Below are 17,092 nucleotides of genomic sequence, written 5' to 3'. Positions count from 1 at the left end.
GAAATTTTGATGGATCAGAAAAATCATTTTGGGGTTAGTTGCTGGGATAGAATACTTATAAATATTCATAAATAAATATATCATAATATTTGAAGGTCTAAAGATATATCATTTTTGAAGTTAGAATTTTTATCCAGTATTGCCGTAGAAATGTAATGTAACAATATATAATAATTATACGTTCTCCTGCCCTGCTCAGTTCCTCATAATATTCTCAGAACTGGGTCTAACCTCAGCTTTAACCAGATAATCTCTAGATATTACCCTGTGGTTCATAATATTGCCATTATTTTAGCTGAAAGACACCAGATAAAGTCACATTAAAAATTCAGATTTCATGCATAGTAAATGAACATGTTCAATGCAGATCCAACTTCTACACTTTGAAAACTGCCTGAAGCACATTGGATCACCCACACAAAGACACACATGTTAATGATGGTTAAAGGGGAACTATAAGCACTGTTTTCACTATAGTGTGCAATTTTGAAACTTTTGACACTTCCATAGATCCACAAGGTGTCTGTGGTCTTTTTGGTCTCCTGCAATATCACTAAAACTGAGGTTCCCATTCTGTTTTACAAATACTATTTTTTTTTTGTCCATATTAGGATGGAATTCACAAGCTGAGATGGTCAGTTGATTGTCCCAGCCAATAAAATCCGTCCAAAGTTTGACAAAATTGATACTGCCAAAGCAGAATAGGAACTTCCAATTTACTGTCATCGTATAAGACTAGAAGCTCCATGGACGTGTAAGGGGAACCAGCTAAGTTACAAACCTGTTTTAAAAACCAGTTTGGCTCCTTAGTATAGAATGTGCATGGGGTAGTGGAGGCGAGTTGCGAAGGGCACGTGGACCAGCCCCTCCCCCCCCCCCCATCATTTTTTATGTGGGGAAAAAAGATTGTTTGCAGTAGTTTAGAAACACTAAGATTCTTTTTCTGGACGGGAGGGCGGTAAGCCAAAAAAATATGCGAAAAATATTAGTGCCTCTTTAATTTTTTAATAGGTTATTTAGATAAATATGTATTTCTCTGTATTTACTCAGCTCTACCTGTATAGGTATCTCTATAGTCTACCCAACTCTGTGTATTGGATATGTATCTTTGTATTGGATATGTATCTTTGTATTGTGCGCAGCTCTGTGTATTGGATATGTATCTTTGTATTGGATATGTATCTTTGTATTGTGCGCAGCTCTGTGTATTGGATATGTATCTTTGTATTGTGCGCAGCTCTGTGTGTTATATCTATTTTTTCTCTGCTCTGTTTGCGGTATGGTTATCTCTGTATTGTACTCAGCTCTATGTGTTTTATAGATATTTTTATGTTGTGCCCAGCTTGCTTTATTGTATGAGTATCTCTGTATTAAAGGGATACTATAATGTAAGGAATACAAAGTTGTGTTCCTATCACTATAGTTCTCCTTGGAGCTGAAGTGGTCAGTGTGTCTATAGTGTCCCTTTAAGCTCAGCTCTATGTATTGTATGAGTATCTCTGTACTCTATAGGTAGGTGAAAATTTATGGGGTAGGAATCTGGCGCCCCACCATCTTGAAACTTCACCAGCGTCCACCCCTTGGCACCCCTGGCTCCATAACCACTACAGCCTTTTGTAGTGTCTATGGTCTTTAGAGAACCACATGAGTTCTAAGATTATCAACAAAACTGCAATTTGCCCAGAATACACTACAGTCCAAAAAAAAAAAAACCTGGGAATTATTCTAATTTATCTATTTTTAAATAAAATGTAGTTTTTTCCCCCACGAAACGGCAGAAATCCCAATACATTCTCTTTTCCAATTTAACCATCTTGTTAAATCTAATTTATTAATAGATGCAAACATATATAAACACATAAATATTTGCTTCGAAGTTATAAACTAAATACTCAGATATAAACAATAAAAAACTATATTATTACAATGTATCTCTCTCTCTCTATTTATATATATATATATATATACATATACACATATAATGTAATATAGCTCAAGCTGAGTTTGATGTATATTTTGTAGCATTTCAGCTCACACAGCGCTCAAGACCAAGCACAGAAAGGTTTAATGAATCAATCACAGATACTACCTGGCTGCTTTAATATTGTCCTTCTCTGGCGTTTCCAATAATCTCTCCTGACGTTATTTGGAAGTAAATAACCTGGAACTAATAGTAGATTTATATTATTATATAAAAGTATAAAACGTATCTTCCTGGGTAGGATGTCTGTCTGACTCCCTGTTGTCAGATACACATATAGCAGCAGGTAATTCAGAGTAATATAACTTGTTACAATGTATCAATGTGAGATATTATACAAAATGCTATCTGCAGCCTGGCTGCCTTGTTAGAGGAGAGGTCTTGTTTAAGTGTATGTGTTCCCATAGCAACAGCTCAGCCTCATGGGGAGGAGTCAGGGAATGAAAACTTGAACTGCTTCAGTGCTGGAACAAGTTATGCCTGTGTACTCAAAACTGGTTTAATGACACAGACTAATTAATTAATTAACTGTTTTCTGGGAACACTGTCTAGAGCGGATTATTCGAATACTCCCCTGCTGGGAAAACTCTATGGTACATTATTCAAATACTCCCCTGCTGGGAACTACAACTCTTATGAACCTTTCCCAGTTAACTGGCGAGGGTTGACAAATTTTGGCTTGGGGTACAAGTTCAAATGATTGACTTTTTTTGCAACTGAAACTAATAGATTCCCTATCACAGGAAATAGCCTAATGATTCAGTAAAGGCCGGGATAGCATTCAGGGCCGGCCTTAGGCATTTGGGCGCCCTGTGCAAAAAATCTTCACAGCGCCCCCCCCCCACTCCTTACCCCTTCCCACACACCCTGTCACACACACACACACACAGGCAGGCAGACAGCCATACACACACACACACACACAAACACACTCAGGCAGTCATACACAGACAGCCACACACAAACACACACACAGACATAGAATGTGACGGCAGATAAGAACCATTTGGCCCATCTAGTCTGCCCAGACAGTCACACATAGGCAGTCACACACAAACACACACACACCGGCAGACAGCCACACACACACACAGGCAGACAGCCACACACACAGCCACACACAAACACACAGGCAGACAGCCAAACACACAGAGGCAGACAGCCAAACACACAGAGGCAAACAGCCACACACACACACACAGTCACACACACACAGACACAGTCAAACACACACAGTCACACACAGACAGACAGACAGACAGACACACACACACTGGCAGACAGTCACACACACACACACACACACGCAGACAGTCACACACACGCACAGACGGTCACACACACACACACACGCGCAGACAGTCACACACACGCGCGCAGACAGTCACACACACACACGCGCAGACAGTCACACACACACACACATAGGCAAACAGTCACACACAGTCAGACACACACACTCACTAACAGACAAACACACTCACAGACACACACTAACTAACAGACACAGACACACACTAACAGACACAGACACACACTAACATACACAGACACACACTAACATACACACACACACTAACATACACACACACACACTAACAGACACAGACACACACTAACATACACACACACTCACCCACATTAACACATTTTTTAAAATTTATTTAGACACCCCCCCCCCAGCCTCCTTACCTTTGGGAATGCTGGGGGAGGGGGGTCTCTTCCTCCCTGGTGGTCCAGTGGCTGCTGGGCTGGGCGGGCGGCTGGCGAGGGAGCACTTCCTCTGAGCTGTTTGCTCAGCTCCCTCGCGCGCCGCAGAGTGAGGCTGGGAGCCGGAATATGACGTCATATTCCGCCTCCGCCTCCCAGCCTCACTCTGCGGCCGGCGAGGGAGCTGAGCAAACAGCTCAGAGGAAGTGCTCCCTCGCCAGCCGCCCGCCAGCGCCGCCCGACCGCCCAGCATGTCTGTTAGCATTGCGGCTAACAGACATGCCGTGTGAGCTATGCGGCCGCAGGGCGCCCCCTGCACCATGGCGCCCTGTGCGGCCGCACAGCTCGCACACCCCTAAGGCCGGCCCTGATAGCATTGATATCACAGGCCACTAGCCCACACACAAACCCACACAGTGCTGGGCTAGCAGGGACCCCGCAAATTCCTTCCTGCTCCCCAATTATTTTTACATTCTGCCAGCAGACAAACATAAGAAGAATGGTGTGAGGCTGCAGTCCTTAACTCCTTAACCCCTTAAGGACACATGACATGTGTGACATGTCACGATTCCCTTTTATTCCAGAAGTTTGGTCCTTAAGGGGTTAAAGGAACACTATAGTGTCAGAAATAGAAATGTATTTCTGACACTATTGTTGTAAAAACACAGTTGCCCCTTGTCTCCCTTTAAAGAGGTAGTTTGCTTACCTTTTTTTCTAGCACCGTGCTGGTCTTATTATAGCTGGCGTCGCCCCACTCTGCCTCCTTGGCTGAGATCATCAAATTTGACAATCTCACCCAATCTAATGATATCCCATAGGAAAGCGCGGGGAGGCTATTGCACGTTCACGGCATTATGCCGCGCTGCATCAATCAGCATCTCCTCATAGAGATGCATTAAATCTGTTGCACAGGAAGCACCTCTTGTGGCCGTTTCAGTGACTGCCACTGGAGGTGTCCCTAGGCGCCAATGTAAACACTGCCTTTTCTCTGAAAAGGCAGTGTTTACATTAAAATGCTTGCAGGGACAGACAATACTCACCAGAACAACTACATTGTAGTTGTTCTGGTGACTGCAGTGTCCCTTTAACTCTTCTATGTTAGCAATCCAGGGGGCATTTGCCACACTGTCCCTCTTGCCCGCCCTCCCTGGCCAATGAAAGACACCAACTGATTGATAGCATTTACATCAAAAATGTCAACCTTTTATTTTTGTAGATTTGCAGGAAGCTATAAATCCTAACAAATAATTGTGAGGCTTTCAGAGTATGTTGGGATTGTATTTACTAATAATATTTATAAACTAGTAGTTAAATATTTCCAAATAACATCTAGAGGCCCAGATTAACCATTTAAAGCCCTTAAAAATCCTACTTCTCAATCCTCTCAAACCATATGTTTTTGTTTCTTTCCAAAGACGTTCTTTTTGGAGAAGTAAAGAAATACAAAGTATTAACCTATTCAGAAATTCCGACAAACACTGAAAAGCTAGCAGATGGAGCGTGATTGCCATTTCTAGGTTGTAGTAGGTCCAGGGATCACATTTGGAGATAATTCCACTTATATTTTTCATAGAAGAGAAAGAGTAGACACAGATGTTTTTAATAATATCCTTTTTACTTTTATTTATATATATATTTTACATATTCTGCACTTGATCTCTCAGGTCGTTTGATGTGAGTATGCTGTGTTTTTAATAACTGCATAAGGGAAGGCATATCTTGAAGGAGCGATAAAGAACTAAAGTTTAATATTGAAGAGTCCGATGGGGAAAGATGTCTATCCTAAGAATAATTGGAATATTAAAGAATGAGAGCTGGGCCTAAACAGGAAGCGTTGTCAAAATCTGAACAGTGGCCATATATATACTCCCAATGCAGTGTAAGGTTCCTTTTCTGTATACGTGGATCACAGTAAATCAGTTTTTTTTTTTTAAATTATGTGGGATAGGGGGACTTGATCTTAGCCTTCCCACTGCTGCATTACCAGAATTCACTGCAGACTACACACATGCTTGCGATTGGTGCCAAATTCATAATCCAAAGGGAATATCACCAAATTAACTTTAATTAAAAAAAAAAAAAAATTAAAAATGCTTTTAAATTTCCATAACTTTTACTTCCGTATTTTGCTATTGAGTCAACACCTTAGACTTCAGCAAGTTAGACTTTGCTACTTAACACCTTCAAAATGGCCCAGGATTGGAGGGACTGTCCTAATTTTGGGATCCTATCCTGCCATTACAGATTAGTTATCCCAACCTTCTCTTACAAGCCTTTTTACCACCAGTTCTCTATATTTTATTTCCTCCATTATCTCATCCACAAAATCCTCTTCATCATCTCCACCAGCTCATCTCCTTCCTTCAGCTCATCTCCTTCCACCAGCTCATCTTCTTCCACCAGCTCATCTTCTTCCATCAGCTCATCTCCTTCCATCAGCTCATCTCCTTCACCAGCTCATCTCCTTCCATCAGCTAATCTCCTTCCATCAGCTCATCTCCTTCACCAGCTCATCTCCTTCCATCAGCTCATCTCCTTCCACCAGCTCATCTCCTTCCACCAGCTCATCTTCTTCCATCAGCTCATCTCCTTCCATCAGCTAATCTCCTTCACCAGCTCATCTCCTTCCATCAGCTAATCTCCTTCCATCAGCTCATCTCCTTCCATCAGCTCATCTCCTTCCATCAGCTCATCTCCTCCATCAGCTCATCTCGTTCCATCAGCTCATTTCCTTCACCAGCTCATCTCTGTCAGGATCGGGACAGGGATCCAACACGCAAAGTACAAACAGGAGGTGGGTACGTATACCGGACCTTAGAATGGCCGGACTAACGTAAGGAGTAAGCAAAGAATGGTCTAGAGACAAGCCGAGGTCGAGGGAACGAGAGAGCAGATAAGCGAGAGACAAGCCGAGTCAAAGGGTAATAGAGGTAAGCAGGATAGAACAAACAAGCCGGGTCAAAACCAAAGAGACAAATAGATAACAAGAGCACTGAGTGACTAGACAAGCTAGAACCACGACAGGGCAAAGAACAAATGCATAAAGCCCTACTTTATACCCTGGTTCTAGATAGGTAATCACGCCCCCGACGAGTCCTGATTCGTAGTCGGGACTTGATTGACAGGTCGGAACGGATTGTCGTCATGACGTCGGCTACTGAGCGCCGCGTCATAAAAGGAAGCGGGTCCCTCGCGGCCGGCGTGTAAACGGCCGAGAGAACTGCGAGGAACGAGTGAGTCAACCCCTCTGAGAGGATGAACGTCTAAGTATCTCACCTCCTCTGAGGTAGAGACAACAGGTGCCCTGACAATCTCCTTCCATCAGCTCATCTCGTTCCATCAGCTCATCTCCTCAAACAGCTCATCTCCCTCCATCTTCTTATTTCATCCATTATGTTTTCTCATCCATCATCTTATATTTTCCATTAGCGCATCTTCTCCACCAGCGCATCTCCTTAATCTGCTCATGTCCTCTATCAGCTCACCACGTTCCATCATCTTATCTCCTCCATTATCTTATCTCCTACATCAGCTCATCTCCTTCACCAGCTCATCTCCCTCCACCAGCTCATCTCCCTCCACCAGCTCATCTCCCTCCATCAGCTCATCTCCCTCCATCAGCTCATCTCCTCCACCAGCTCATCTCCCTCCACCAGCTCATCTCCCTCCATCAGCTCATCTCCTCCATCAGCTCATCTCCCTCCATCAGCTCATCTCCCTCCACCAGCTCATCTCCCTTCACCAGCTCATCTCCCTCCATCAGCTCATCTCCTTCCATTAGCTCATCTCCTCTATCTTCTTATGTCCTCTATCTTCTTATCTCATTCATTATCTCATCCTTCTTCATCAGCTCAACTTCCTCCATCAGCCCTTCACTCATTTGTCTTATCTCCCCCATCAGCTAATCCTTCATCAGCTTATCTTCCTCTATCAGCTTATCTCTTCCATCAGCTCATCTTCCTCAATCAGCTTACCTCCCTACATCACTTTATCTTCTCCATCAGCTCATCTTCCTCATCATCCCCACAAGGTACTCTACTCTAACATTCCCCTCCACGGGATTGACAGGGTTATGTTCCATAATGCGAATTGTTGGGAATGTAAAGTGAATTTTGAGTTTTAGGCAAGAATAGCTGAATTGGAAAATTGCTGTTTTCTCAGTTAGGGTATTAAAGCCTAAAATATGATAATCACTTTGAATTCACCTTGAATTTCTGAGAATTCGCACCATACGAGTTTAAAGAAAACAGTAATAATTTAGAAATCAGATCAAACCAGTAGGTGGCAGTCCACCAAACTTGTTCATATGCTATCATGGGCTTCTTTATGGTATTAAGAAATAATACATTAAAACAACTTGGGGCAACCTTGTTTGTTTGAAGATTTTCGAGACACAAACTTTATGTTACAAAAGTTGTATTTGCAATAATATGCAAATATTTTAAACTATGATTATTGCAAGATCGGGGTTATCATTATTTCTCAAATTCGTTATGTCTCTTGAAAAGTGAATGAATAAATTAGTAAATGAGTAAATTGGCAGAATTTAAGAATTCCGAACATTTCCAAACACCCCAAATGTTTTTTCCCCCCCTATGTTTGTATTTGTGAGCTTTTTTCAAAAATATTTTTTTGTAAAGGGGTTAATTAAAATATAAATCTCTGAAGCTGATTTAAAAGTGATAAGTAATCAGACTTATGTGTGAATACCTGTGAGTGCTATATGTAATCATATGGGCTGTGCATTTTATATACATGGAGCACAAATATATGCACTGTGTATATTTGTATTGCTTTTTCTTTTACAGTTTGGCTTTATTTCTGAATTTTATTTTTTTTATAGCATGGCAGCTATTAAAATAAGAGGTGTTGCATGGAACCTGCGATTTTAATGTTCCACTTGCCCTCCGGTGAATGAATAGGCTATGATCTGACACTTTTACAGCGCATATAGCAAGTCCTTCCTGCATGTTACAGTGTAGGTTTCAAAAAAATAATTTTATGAATATGGATAAATCTCTTGCAACACACAGGGCTGTATTTTGCCATTCCCTCTCCCCACCTCCCCGAGCTCTGTACAGTGAAACGTAGCATCACTTCCAAATTTCCTTTAGAAGGCGAAACTGTGAAATCTGCAGCCAAAATATTCTTCACAAAGTTCACATTCATTGTGGAGTAGGCTAAAGGTGAGCAAACCATAGCCCCATGCTTAATATTTTGTCACACCATAAGTATAAATATTATTAGTCTGAAAAAGTAACAAACCAAAACACATCATTTTTACAGAATGCGTTTTACAGAATTCTAAATACAAAGCAAGAATCACACCATTTGTGCCATCGACTTAGCCATTCCATGACGTCAACCTCACATTTATAAATATTTTACATATGTTGTGCCTGTTCATTAATCTTATTTTCGCCGCGTTTTACAGCGTATTTGATGACGCCGTCTACTCATGCAGAGTTTGTTTTATAGATATGATCCAACTCTGGTTCATTAAGGAGAAAGTACTTTAGGTGCTTTCTATCTTGGAACATTTGTGGTCTTTCACTAACCTTTTCTGAGCTTCAAGCTTAGGTTTCAATAATTTGGGACACATGCAGTAATATTTTTTTTTTTATTGCAGTTCCACATGTCGACCCTAGGAGTGCATGTAACGGAGCTCCAGTACTACGACCGAGTACCTCCGCCAAGTCTGCTTCCTTGTAGCTATCATGGACCCTGAAACACTTCAGACCCAGACGCCGAGGCTTGACTGGGATCACTTAGGGCCTTTTCCACCCTGGACCAAACACCAGACGACACATGGTGAAGGTTAAACAGCAACTCATCACAGGGTTCCCTGATAGCTACAAAGAAACAGACTTAGCGGAGGTACTCGGTCGGAGTACTGGAGCTCCGTTACAATTGGTGGCATGCGACGGGATAATTTCCACAGCCCAGAAGGACAGCTACAAGACAACACCAGTTCTTGGATTACAAATTGAGGGTAACGCTAGTACCCGTACAGCGACCCTATCTACAAAAGAAGCAACTTCAGCAGAGCAAGCATGGCGCCCAACTACACTCAGGAGGCATTTGACAGAGAGGTTAATGCGGTGCTGTCGCTCTATGGACCCAACCCCTCTGAGAAAACCGTGCAGTTCGCGAGGAAGGGAGTGGGAGAGTACTTGCCGTTGGAATCAGAGCGGGCAACAGGGTGGGCGGTCCGTCAACCCCAGCGTCAGTGTGTGTTACAGGGAGACAAAGGTGCCGTCCTTCCTCCCCAGCTGCAGAGTGAGTTACAGGGAGCCAAAGGTGCCGTCCTTCCTCCCCAGTGGCTGAGTGAGTTACAGGGAGCTGAAGGTGCCGTCCTTCCTCCCCAGCGACAGTGTGAGTCCCAGGGAGCCAAAGGTGCCGTCCTTCCTCCCCAGCGGCAGTATGTGTTACAGGGAGACAAAGGTGTCGTCCTTCCTCCCCAGCGGCTGAGTGAGTTACAGGGAGCTGAAGGTGCCGTCCTTCCTCCCCAGCGGCTGAGTGAGTTACAGGGAGCCAAAGGTGCCGTCCTTCCTCCCCAGCGGCTGAGTGAGTTACAGGGAGCTGAAGGTGCTGTCCTTCCTCCCCAGCGACAGTGTGAGTCCCAGGGAGCCAAAGGTGCCGTCCTTCCTCCCCAGCGGCAGTATGTGTTACAGGGAGACAAAGGTGCCGTCCTTCCTCCCCAGCGGCAGTGTGAGTTCCAGGGAGCTGAAGGTGCCGTCCTTCCTCCCAGCGGCAGAGTGTCCTGCAGGGAGCAGAGACCGTCGGTCTCGCACCCCAGCAGCAGGACAAAATATTGAAAGGGGAGACAGTCGGTCCCTCTCTCCACCAGCAGAGAGAGAGTCAGGGAGAGGAACCTGCTACCCCCTCTCCCCAGTGGCTGAAAGTGTTCCAGGGAAAGGAGTCGGTGACCACCTCTCCCCAGCGGCAGCTTAGTTCACAAAGGGGAGACCATATTCTCCCAGATGGGGCAGATGAGGCAGTCGGTCTCGCTCCACAGCAGCAGGACAATATATTGAAATGGGAGACAGTCGGTCCACCCCTCCACCAGCAGAGAGAGAGTCAGGGAGAGGCGCTTGTCACCCCATCTCCCCAGCGACAGAAAGTGGGTAAGGGAGAGGAACTTGTTACCCCTTCTCCCCAGTGGCAGCCTAGCCCACCAAGGGGAGATGATAAGCCCCACACCAGTGCAGATGGGACCGTGGTCTCTGCATATGCCTCACAGGGGCTAGGGATGGTCGGTCCTGTCCCCCGGCAGCAGGGAGCAGAGGCGGCTCTCTAATTAGGCGATTTAGGCGGCCGCCTAAGGCCTCGCGCTGATGGGCAGTGTGACAGGTCTGGTCCTCGGTCAGAGACAGAGGACCCGACGCCGGGTGCGAGGCCCCTCCTATGCCTGCCCGGGAGAGAGCCAGCCTGTCTGCAGCTCCGCCAGATGCAGAGCTGCAGACTGAGTGGGTCTCGCGATCTCAGCCAATCAGAGCGTTGCCGCGGGTTACCACGGCAACGCTCTGACTGGCTGAGATCGTGAGACTAAACTTACCACGTGGTCTGCAGCTCTGCACCTGGCGGAGCTGCAGACCGTAAATGGAGCCCACCGGACCACCAGGGATAAAGCCTTTACCGCCCACTGGACCACTAGGGAAACTTCATCAACTTAAAGTTCATCAAAAGGTACTTATGCCACCCTGCCCTCCTACCACCCCACTGCCCCAGCCACCCTACCACCCCACTGCCCCAGGCACCTTACTGCCCCAGCCACCCTCTGCCACAGCCACCCCACCACCCTACTGCCCCAGCCACCCTACCACCCCACTGCCCCAGCCACCCTACTGCCACAGCCACCCCCCTACTGCCCCAGCCACCCTACCACCCCACTGCCCCAGTCACCCTACTGCCCCAGCCACCCTACCGCCCCACTGCCCCAGCCACCCTACCACCCTACTGCCCCAGGAACCCTACTGCCCCAGCCACCCTCTGCCACAGCCACCCTACTGCCACAGCCACCCTACCACCCTCTGCCACAGCCACCCCACCAACCTACTGCCCCAGCCACCCCTCTGCCCCAGCCACCCCACCACCCCACTGCCCTAGCCGCCCTACCACCCCACTGCCCCAGGCACCTTACTGCCCCAGCCACCCTCTGCCACAGCCACCCCACCACCCTACTGCCCCAGCCACCCTACCACACCACTGCCCCAGCCACCCTACTGCCACAGCCACCCCCTACTGCCCCAGCCACCCTACCACCCCTCTGCCCCAGTCACCCTACTGCCCCAGCCACCCTACCGCCCCACTGCCCCAGCCACCCTACCACCCTACTGCCCCAGGAACCCTACTGCCCCAGCCACCCTCTGCCACAGCCACCCTACTGCCACAGCCACCCTACCACCCTCTGCCACAGCCACCCCACCAACCTACTGCCCCAGCCACCCCACTGCCCCAGCCACCCCACCACCCCACTGCCCCAGCCGCCCTACTGCCCCAGCCACCCTACCACCCTACTGCCCCAGCCACCCTACTACCCTCTGCCACAGCCACCCCACCACTCTATTGCCCCAGCCACCCCACCACCCTACTGCCCCAGCCACCCTACCACCCTACTGCCCCAGCCACCCTACCACCCTACTGCCCCAGCCACCCTACCACCCTCTGCCACAGGCACCCCACCACCCTCCTGCCCCAGCCACCCTACTGCCTCAGCCACCCCACCACCATCTGCCACAGCCACCCTACTGCCTCAGCCACCCTCTGCCACCCCACCACCCTACTGCCCCAGCCACCCTACCACCCTACTGCCACAGACACCCCACCACCCTACTGCCCCAGCCACCCTACCACCCCACTGCCCCAGCCACCCTACCACCCTCCTGCCCCAGCCACCCTACCACCCTTTGCCACAGACACCCCACCACCCTACTGCCCCAGCCACCCTACCACACTACTGCCCCAGCCACCCTACCCTGTCAAAGCCCCCCTACTACCCTCTACCCTGTCAAATCCCCCCACCCTGTCACAGCTCCCCTATGTCACAGCTTCCCTACCCTGTCACCCCACACCCACCCAATAACAGCCTTCCCACACACACACGCTGTCACAGCCTTCCACCGCACACCTTGTCATTCCCCACCCATACCCTATCATTACCACACACACTGACACCCCCTTCACATACACAGTCACCACATACACTTTCATTCCCCACACACTGTCGCCCCTAAACCCAGCCAAACTCACATAACCCCTCCTAATCCTATGACTCTCACCTACTGCAACCATACCAAAATCCTTGCTTTGCCACACCTACCCTATCGTATTAACCCCCCATCAACCCTGTCAGACTCACCTTCTCTTGCACTGTCACACTCACCTCCCAACCCTGTCACTCATCCTCTATCAGTCTTTCCCACTCATCCCCTTCACCCTGATACACTCACCTTATTACAAAAACCCTTACAATCCTGTACTACAACTGTGCAACACTCACCCCAAACCCTGTCACACATAGGTAGACAATGCCAGATACACTCATATATACATATTCCGGCACTTATGTATACACGACTGCAAGGCTATGTAATCATACCCCTCATCATGTATAAATGATTGGCATAATTGATAATTAAATTAGTTTATTGCAAATTAAGTTAGTTTGCATATTATGCCATAACTACAGTCAGAGAGATCACAATGCAGCGTCACAGGGAGCCGCAACACAGCAAGCCTCTGAACGATGAATACAGAGACTAGCTCTCTGTATCCAGCGCTGCAAGCTTGTCCTTAAATACAACGACAGCACCTTATACACACAATGCAACCCCTATTTTTAACTTTAGGTGTTAGTGGGGGCCTCATGTTTGAGTTTCGCCTAAGGCCTCACAAAGTCTAGAGCCGCCACTGGCAGGGAGGTTCATCCAAAGGGGAGGCAGCCTGTCTTTCCCTCCAGCAGCAGTACCAAGGCCAGAGTGAGGAGCCTACTACGCCATTCCCTCAACAGGGCTCCAACCAGGCTACTCCCATGGTAGCCCTGGCAGCAGGGCAGAGTACCGCTGGTCTCTGCCCACTCAGCAACCCACCGATCTGGAGCACTAGTAACCCCCAGAGCCGAGATGGAGCTCCTGGACATGGACAAACGACCCACTACCCCAGGTGTAGTAACTCTTTATTGTGGGGGGGCTGTACGGCTGATTGTGTTCTGTGGGTGGGTTTCTGGACAAACCAGGGCACTGACCGACAGGAGGTCCGATACCCTGTTAGTCTGATTGGTAAAGGGGAGAAATGTGGCAGAACCAGCCCCGCCACTTGTGCCTGGAGAGGACTGCTTTTGCCAGCCTCTAGCCATGTGATTATGGTCCCTGGGAGGTTTGGCCCTTGAAATAACAGATTTGGGCATAATGGATTTTTGTTGTGCTGCTGCTGGCCCTTTAACTCCCAGAGAAAGGATTTGTACTTTTAAATTGGCACTTCGAATGCCGTTGAAGTGCCGAAGTAGTCGAAGTGGCCGCCATTCAAAAATTGAACACGTGGTGGCGGCGGCCATTTTAATTTAGTCGAATGCGGTCAGCGGTGCGTGCCCTTGAATCTATGGAACTAAAATCGGTTACACCTTTGCACGAACACCGCTGACCGTTACCTTCAGGAGCTTCGACGCTTCGACTGGAATCGAAGTGCGTTCGACAATTCAAACGCACTGTTAGACTGGGCTATTTGCACGAACGGTCCCGTTCACTCTGACATGACCGTTCACTCCGCCATTGTAATCAAATTATAGGTGTGGGTGTTACACTTCCTTAGTTCTGCATCGCTGGCTAGGGATTGATCATAGCGCATGTTGCTATGGGTGGAGAGCAGAAGGACTGCCCATGGGAAGAGCAGAAGGACTGCCCATCGGAAGAGCAGAAGGACTGCCCATGGGAAGAGCAGAAGGACTGGCTCATGGGAACAGCAGAAGAACTGGCCATGGGAAGAGCAGAAGGACTGGCCATGGGAGGAGCAGAAGGACTGGCCATGGGAGGAGCAGAAGGACTGGCCATGGGAGGAGCAGAAGGACTGGCCATGGGAGGAGCAGAAGGACTGGCCATGGGAGGAGCAGAAGGACTGGCCATGGGAGGAGCAGAAGGACTGACCATGGGAGGAGCAGAAGAACTGGCCATGGGAAGAGCAGAAGAACTGCCTGTGAAAAGTCCTAACTGCTCTCCTTTATCAATTAATTATTTGATTTGAGTTTATACCAAAGAATTTGACAGGTGGGAGAAAATTCTATTCCTAAATATTTTTTTCTCTTAATCTATACATTTTCTAGCACAATTGCTATCACAATGTATAGACAGAATTTTATGCTCTTTAAAAAGAGCCAGCGTAGTTTTGGGCACTACATTTGCCCTTTAAGAAACTCTCTAGGGTACCCATACATGTTTGATGAAATGTATATGTCAAAGCATGAGTTGGCATGGGATACATGATATGAGTTGTTTTTGTAACATTTGTTGTAGGCTTTGATCCAACGCCAGGCCTAAGCCATAAAATGTAACGACTAGATAACCATCACCAGAGCTGGACATAGGGTGTCATAAAAGGTATTGGTGCCTATGCTCTGACTTTGGGGTATTCAACGGACAACATCATTTAAGGAAATATGGAGTGGGCAAAAACTGCCAGGCCAAACCCTTCTGATTCACCCAGGGGTCTGCCCGCTTAAGAAACAACCAGTTTGAGATATATAATGAGGATGTTGGACTATCCAGAGGGAGATTTCTTTTTTCAACAACTACTTGGAGACCTGTAACATCGGAATCTCCCACAAGAATTACATATAAGGGGTAAATATATGAATATATGTAAGGATCTCTTGTGTTTTCTCCCAATTTATTTTATGGACTGTTTTGCAATTTATTTGTGTTTCTGTATGTCATTTATTTCTGGATTGTTGTACCCAGCACTGTGAATCCTTTTTGTCAGATTAAATGTTTACTTAATCAGCTTGTGTCTTTGTTCTCTATGAGCTCACTCTCCTGAGGAAAGCTCAGGTAAACACGTTACTACCAGGCAGGGGTCAAGTCCTGGGGAATAAAGTGTGGGAACTCACTCGAGTTCCACCCTCACCCCACCACCAGAAAAAAAACAAAACTTGCATGCATATATAAACACTTACACACACACACTCAGGTGCACACATACACTCCCAGACACACACACACCCCCCCAGACACACACACTCCCAGACACACACACACACCCACAGACACATACACACACACCCACATACACACACACCCACAGACACACACACACACTCACACACACACATCCACTCACACACACACATTCACTCACACACACACACTCACAGACACAGACACACTCCCAGACACAGACACATACACACACACATAGACACACTCCCAGACACAGACAGACACATACACACACACACTCACAGACACATACACACACACACATACACTCACAGACACATACACACACACACATACACTCACAGACACATACACACACACATACACTCACAGACACATACACACACACATACACTCATACACTCACAGACACATACACAGACACACACACATACATACACTCACAGACACACACTCACATACACTCACAGACACATACACAGACACACACTCACATACAGAGACACACACACATACATACACTCACAGACACACTCACATACACAAAAATTATTTGTATATATTTTTTTTAAATTAAAAATGTCCACCCAGCCTCCCTACCTGGAGAGCTGGCGTGGACCTGTCCCTGGGGTCCAGTGGGGCTTCAGTGCGGCCGGCTCTTGTCTCTCTGTGTCAGATGCGGCGAGGGAGCTGTGTCCTCTCTGCTCCCTCTCGCCGCGCGGGCTGTCTGCTGATGCCGGGAGCCGGAAATGACGTCATATTCCGGCTCCCAGCATCAGCAAACGGCGCGGCGAGAGGGAGCAGAGAGGACACAGAGAGGACACGGCGCGGCTGACAGCGAGACAAGAGCCGGCCGGGGGGGATCCTTCAGGTGGCCATTAGGCCACCTCTTGGGCCCCCCATGACAGGGGGAACGGGGACATTTGGGGGCGGCATTTTTTGCCGCCCCCTGAGTGCCTGCAGGACCACAAACGGGAACGGCGTTCCTGCACTAAAAAAAAGTGCAGGAACGCCGTTCCCACGCGTTCCTGCAGGACTCGAGCCCTGCTACCAGGGTTAATTACTGATAAGTCTGATCAGTAAAGTAAGGTTGCGATACTTTAATTATACTGTGTGTGAGGTAACCTAAGACGCCGAGTATAAAGTCTTAGTTGTGGCAGTAAAGTGTGTACTAGGGTGTTAGTGTAGAAGGGATTGCAGGGGTTAATTGAATGGTTGCTGGGTCTAGCAA

General features: G+C 47.5%; 1 protein-coding gene across 1 annotated transcript in view; it reads right to left on the bottom strand.

Moving 5' to 3' along the window:
• The window catches only part of UBE2U (ubiquitin conjugating enzyme E2 U), a 67,721-nt gene extending 65,382 nt beyond the window's left edge, over positions 1-2,339 (bottom strand). Inside the window, exon 1 of the mRNA XM_063427880.1 lies at positions 2,090-2,339. The gene's annotated coding sequence lies outside the window, so the exon portion shown is untranslated. The remainder of the gene's footprint in view (positions 1-2,089) is intronic.
• Between the last annotated feature and the right edge of the window lie 14,753 nt (positions 2,340-17,092).

Source organism: Pelobates fuscus, chromosome 7, assembly GCF_036172605.1.
Source record: "Pelobates fuscus isolate aPelFus1 chromosome 7, aPelFus1.pri, whole genome shotgun sequence".
Lineage (NCBI taxonomy): Eukaryota > Metazoa > Chordata > Amphibia > Anura > Pelobatidae > Pelobates > Pelobates fuscus.
Note: the sequence above shows the minus strand (reverse complement) of the source record. Positions and strands in the feature narration are given on the sequence as shown.